We start from the raw sequence: 6,076 nt of genomic DNA on the forward strand, positions 1-6,076 counted from the left end.
AGTTCGCTCCTCTCTTTCAAAAATAAAAGAAAGACTCCCTCCCTGGTACACAATGCCCCTGCACCCCTCCCACCGCCCCAAGTACATTCCACTATGCAACCTTAATGGTGGACTCTTGTGATAACCATAATACCCTATCATACATCGCTTTTAAATTATTCAGTCCCTTATCTGTTTCAGTGCAGTATACATAATTTATCCAGTTTTTCTCAGTCTTACCCCCCACCCTGATATCAGTCCCATTTTACAGCAGTGGCACCATGCAATATTTGTCCTTCCAAAGGAAGCAGATGTTCAGGAGAAACCACATTGTACATGATGAGCTACCCTTATTTTTATAGAATGGTGGAACGTTTCCTGAAATCCAGGTTCCTGGAGAGCCATTCTTGCAAGCATATCTTTCTAAAGTTAGCAGCTCTTGACAGTTTTTACCCAATTTCAGCACAGTGGCTATTAATACCGTGCTCAGTTTGGGCCTTATTGATTGTAGGAGTTCCCAAGACTTAAAATTAGAGTAGTGTATCTGGTATATGATATTTATATGCTTGCTTGTTTTATGGTTTGCCTTTATGGGTACACCACTTACCTGTCATTTTATTGTATTAGGAGAATGATTTGTATATTGCTGCTTATTTTATGGATTATTTACTTATATTCTTGATTATTTATCATTTACCTTTATGAGCACAGCACTTGTTTTTCAGTTTTCTCTATTGGGTTGACCTGCAGGTTGTTGTGATGCTCAGAGTTGTGCCACTGGCATTTCAAATATTTCCCCATGGTAGAAAAGTTTTAGTAGATCTTCCAGATTGACAGACTAGGAAGCAGGATTGGCCATCCACTTATGAGATAACAGGCCTTCAAAACCCGGTGAATAATTGCAGTGTTAGACTAAAGGCTGGAGTTGGTTATTTTTTTAGCCAGTTAGTCCCCTCTGGTCTCCAGCTGCCTTCACTGTAAACACATGGTCTTGCTAATCAACACAGTCTCATAAATCCTGAACAGCTGGAGGATCAATATAAAGAGAGCGCTCTCCACACTCGGAGTATGTGAGAACACCAACACAGGAGTAGCAGTGCAACTGTGTTTAACCATCCAGCGACATCCACATTGGCCCATTGCTCACCGGTCTACAAAAAACCTGACCTGCATAACTACAGTCACATGAGTGATTCTGCAGACAGGTTGGAGTCTCTGGAGGACCTTCTAGCAAATCATCTAGCCTATAGGCCTTCAAGGAATTGGGAAATTGAGCCATAGATGGAACTGTTAATAGAAACTATGGGCTTATACAGGGGGCTAAGCATTTGAGATTATATTGTTCTGAGGCTTCTCATAAATAGTCTGCTATTTATCTTAGGATAAATTAGAAAGACAGTTATAGGACCATTGTTAGGTATAGTACGGGCAGTAGAGCCTCAGATTGGAAAGACACTCGAACATGAGGCAAAAAAGCTGTGAACATTTATAATTGGAATGTGGAATGTATGAAGTATGAATATTGGGAAATTGAGAAATTACCAGAAATTAAGTGGAACGTATAAAGATTGACATTCTAGGAATTAATAAACTGAGGTGGACTGGTATTAACCACTTTGAATTCATGTGCCAGGAATGAAAAAATTGAGAAAGAATGATGAATGCCATGAATACAAAGCTATGAGTGATAGGATACTATTCATACACATCCAAGGAAGTCCTGTTAATACAACCATTAATCAAATATATGCACCACTTATGAAAGACAAAGATGAAGAAATTGAGAATTTCTACCAACTTTTACAATTTGAAATTGGTTGAACCTACAAGCAAGATTCAATAATAATTGGTTGTTGGAATGGAAAAGTTGGAAACAAGGAACGACGAGTAATTGGAAATTACACATTTATGACAGAAATGAGTCTGGAAATAATGATTTGATTCTATATAATCAAGGATTTATATTCATTGCAAATACCTTTTTAAAAATCACAGGCAGCAACTGTATAAATGCACCTCACCTTAAGGCCACAGAAATCAGATTGACTACATCTGTGGAAATTATCATTGGAAAAAATACCAGCAGTTAAAACCAGGTCAGGTGCTGACTGGAACAGATTATAAATTATTCCTGTGTAAATTCAAATTAAAGGTGAGGAAAATGAAAACAAATTCACAAGAACCAAAATAGATCTTGAATCTATCTCACTTGAACTTAAAAACCATCTCAAAAGTAGATTTGAGGCATTGAACACTAAGGGTCGAAAACCATTCGTGACATCAAGGATGTCATCCATTAAGAAAGCAACAGATCATTACGAAGACAGAAAGGGGGAAAATGACCAGAAAGAATGTCAGAATAGACTTTGAAAATTACACGAGAACATTGAGAAGTCAAAACAAAGATAAAAAAAAAATAATGAAATAAAAAAGAGTTCCAAAAATTTCCAAGGGCAGCTTAACATGACAAAGCAAAGTATTATCACATCATATGCAAAGAGCTGAAATTAGAAAATAAGAAAGAAAGCTTGATATTTCTAAAGTGGAAAATATGAAAAAACCTAATTCAAACCTCAAGCTGCAATATTAAAAGATTCTCCAGGCAAAAATGTGAATGATGGTGGAAGTATCAAAAGAGTACACTGGGTCACTGTATCACAAAGAATTGGCTTACACAGATCCATTTTAGGATGTGGCATCTGATAAAGAACAAATGGTAATGAAGGAAGAAGTTCAAGCTGCACTGAAAGCACTGGCAAAAAATTAGGACCCAGGAATTGAAGGAATAACAGTTGATATGTTTCAACAACATAAGGAGCTCTCCAAAGTGCCAAAGAGCAACAGTGTAAGTTTTAAACACTATGGTGTGCCTGATCCAAGCCAGTGCCTTTACAGGTACTTTCTAGCTATATAAAATTGAAACTCATGAGTAAGGATGATAGAAGAATCATTTCATTTGAGTTGTGTTGGAGAAGAGTATTGAATGTCCCATAGACTGCCAAAAGAACAAACAAATAGGTCTTGAAGAAAGTACAGTCAGGAGTGCTACTTAGCTGCAAGGGTGGTGAAACTTGATCTTACATATTTTGAGCATGTTGTCAAGGAGGGGCCATTCCTTGGAAAAAGACAGCATGCTTGGAAAGGTGGAGGGTATTCGAAGGAGAGGAAGAAGACCCTCAAGATGATTTGACAGTGAATGTATCATGGGCTCAGTTGTATCAGAGATGATGAGAATGACACAGGACAGGGCAGGGTTCAGAGTCATTTTCCACAAAGTTGTAGTCAACTGCATTGTAGTCAACTTGATAGTAGTCAACAGTAATAGTAGGCTCTAGGGACTCTACTGACCTGGTGAGTAAGAAATTGCTCTGCCAAACTAAGATAGGAGGTTCAAATCCACCAGCTGCTCCTCTGGAGAAAAATGAGCTGCTGCTTCCGTGCAATTTACAGCTTCTAAAATTTGTAGCTGTAAGTTGGTTTCCACTCGACAGCCAAGAATGAGTGAATGAGTAGACAGTCTTTACCATGAGTCTGGAACACATGGGAATACACAAGAGAGCTGAGGGAAAGTGTGTAAATTTAGAAAGAAATTGTGATAGCAGATGAAGACATTAAATTATAAAATAACAGACATACATAAAAGCATAGGGATTATGGAAGTAGATGAAAGAGATGTTGGTGAGGTTGGCATCTCTTGAAAAGAATTGTGCAGCTGGGGCAAAAGTATGTAGTTCAAATCTACCAGTTCTTCTGTAGGAGAAAGAAGGGCATTCTACTCTCCTCTGAAAACTCACTGGAGGGTCAGCTATGGGTTGGATCTGACTTGCTGGTTCACCACAACAAAGAAGGGATTATCAGATAAAAGAAATGAGGCTAGGATCTGTCCTACGTAGGCTCCTCCAACTCCATGGCTAAACCCTAGGGTTTTAAGGGCCCCACCCAACTGAATGGATCACTCAGGGGAAAACTGACAGAGCCTGGACTGATTGACAAATTCTGTCCGGATTTGCATTGGCTGATACTCTCTGCTTCTCCTACCCCAACTTATTTACCTAATAAAACCCACTCTCACTACTGCAAAAAGAAATGCAGCAAGGTGGACAAGGAGAACATTTGATTTTGGTATTGGGAAAGGAAAATGACAGCACAACTAAGTACGGTTCTCTGTACAGAAGACTTGCTCTTACACTTTCTTTGCACTTAGCACTCCATTAGTTTTCTACAATTTGATTTTAACTATGTAGTTCCCATTTTCCTTTCCCATTCTTGCTTTCATGTACTTTGCTATCCTGCTAACTTTAAATGATAGAAATTCACTGAAACTTTCCATTCTTTTAACTCATGTCCTCTAAGTAAGTTTGCCTTTGAAGTCTTTAAGGGTTCCATTAGTCCCTATCTTTGGGTTATACTTGATTCTTATTCTGTAAAACATTAAGGATTGAGTATGGAGGCAAAGGGTAGAAGGGTTAAGATTTGATTTTTTTGGATCTAGTTTTAGTTTTGTGTCTATTCTGAAAAAAATATGAAGTAGAAAAGAGATAGATTTACCTTTTTATGGTACATGAATTGTAGATCCTATTTATGAAGTAATTTGTAATATAGTTTGAATCAATCATAATTTTAATAAGGATTGTGAAATCAAGAAGGAAAAAACCCCTTGCTAACCTATGTGTTTTTCTTTTTCCTCCTTTCTCTAGCAAAAGTCTGGAGAAAAACCTGTCCCAGGTATGGGTCATCTGACATTCTTACTAAGCATGATATAAGACTAACAGTTTTTAGCTCATTAACAGCTAGTAATGTGAGGTGGAATATGGTCATTTTTTATAGACTATTTTATCGTGAATTGTCATTCCTAACTACTAACTATTGGGATATGTTGAATTGCCAAAGAGTAGTGCTTTTGTGGTGGTGGTTGCTATGTGCTGGTGAGACTGAACCAGCTCATACCAGACACTCCAGTGAGTTCTTAAAGGCTGTAAATTGCACAGGAGGAGACTGCCCATCTTTCTCCTGTTAAGCAGGAGCCTTTGAGTTGGCAGAGCAACTCCTTACCACTTAGTCACCAAAGCTTCCTGCCTTTGTGGTAGTGATGCTGATATTTACAGGAGAAATTAGAGTGGAAAAGTAGATGTTGAAGAGATGGAGATGCCACAGTGAATGGAGGTGGTTTTTAGTTTTTATCTCAAGGTGAAAAAAGCTTTCTGTTTAATCATTGAAAGTAGATATTAAATATCCACTGAACTGAGCTATAGTAATTGTGAATTTTGTATACATACAATGTCTTATTTCATGGGAGAGAAATGAGCAGTCTCATCCCTTGTGATTGACAGTCTCTGATAACTTATGGAGGGTCAACTGAAATTTGATTCCAATTTGACGGCAATAACTAATTTGTAATGTCTTGTTTAAATACCACATGCCTTTGTCCTGTATCCCACATTTCCTTGAATTTTCAGTTTTCTCATTTTTAAATGGGTTCTTTACATCTGCCTGATTAACAGCTACATTTAGATGATGCATAGTTAAAATGAATTTTAAAGAATCTCAATTATTCAGATTGTCTTCTATCTAAATTTATCTCATCTTTCCACTCTCATTCCCTTAATTCTTTTTTTTGATTTTTAGTGGATCAAACAAAGAAAGATCTAGAACCTTTACCGGAAGCTGTCAAATCTGATGAGAAAGAGACTACCAAGCATACCCAACAGACAGTAAGCACAAAAGGCCCCCCTGAGAAACGGATGAGACTCCAGTGAGTTTTAGAAGAGAAGCTATCAAGACTTGTCTACTACCTTACCTCATTTCTGTGGCTAGCTCATAAACTTTTAAGCTTTGACATGTTTTTTAAACAGCTTTCTCCTTTGTATTATTTGTTTCCTTTGTGAATATTTCTTGTGTATCTTTATGTAGTCTTTAGGCTGTTGGACTTGTTCAGCCTGCACCACTTAAATGTACCATATTATATATGTGTGTAAAAACAAAATAAAGTTTTTTGCATATGTTGCTTTTTAATGTCTTCTCCCCTCACCCTCTTTTCTGCTCTTTCTGAATTATTTCCAGCTTGATTTCTTGAATTTATAGATTAACATAAGTAACA

At 37.4% G+C, this 6,076-nt stretch overlaps 1 protein-coding gene across 2 annotated transcripts in view; it reads left to right on the forward strand.

Annotated features, from left to right (window-relative positions):
• MED6 (mediator complex subunit 6) overlaps positions 1-6,076 on the forward strand; it is a 31,203-nt gene that overhangs the window by 24,773 nt on the left and 354 nt on the right. The window lies entirely within an intron of this gene.

Source organism: Elephantulus edwardii, unplaced genomic scaffold (assembly GCF_000299155.1).
Source record: "Elephantulus edwardii isolate Elephantulus edwardi_28Jun2011 unplaced genomic scaffold, EleEdw1.0 scaffold00037, whole genome shotgun sequence".
Classification (NCBI taxonomy): domain Eukaryota; kingdom Metazoa; phylum Chordata; class Mammalia; order Macroscelidea; family Macroscelididae; genus Elephantulus; species Elephantulus edwardii.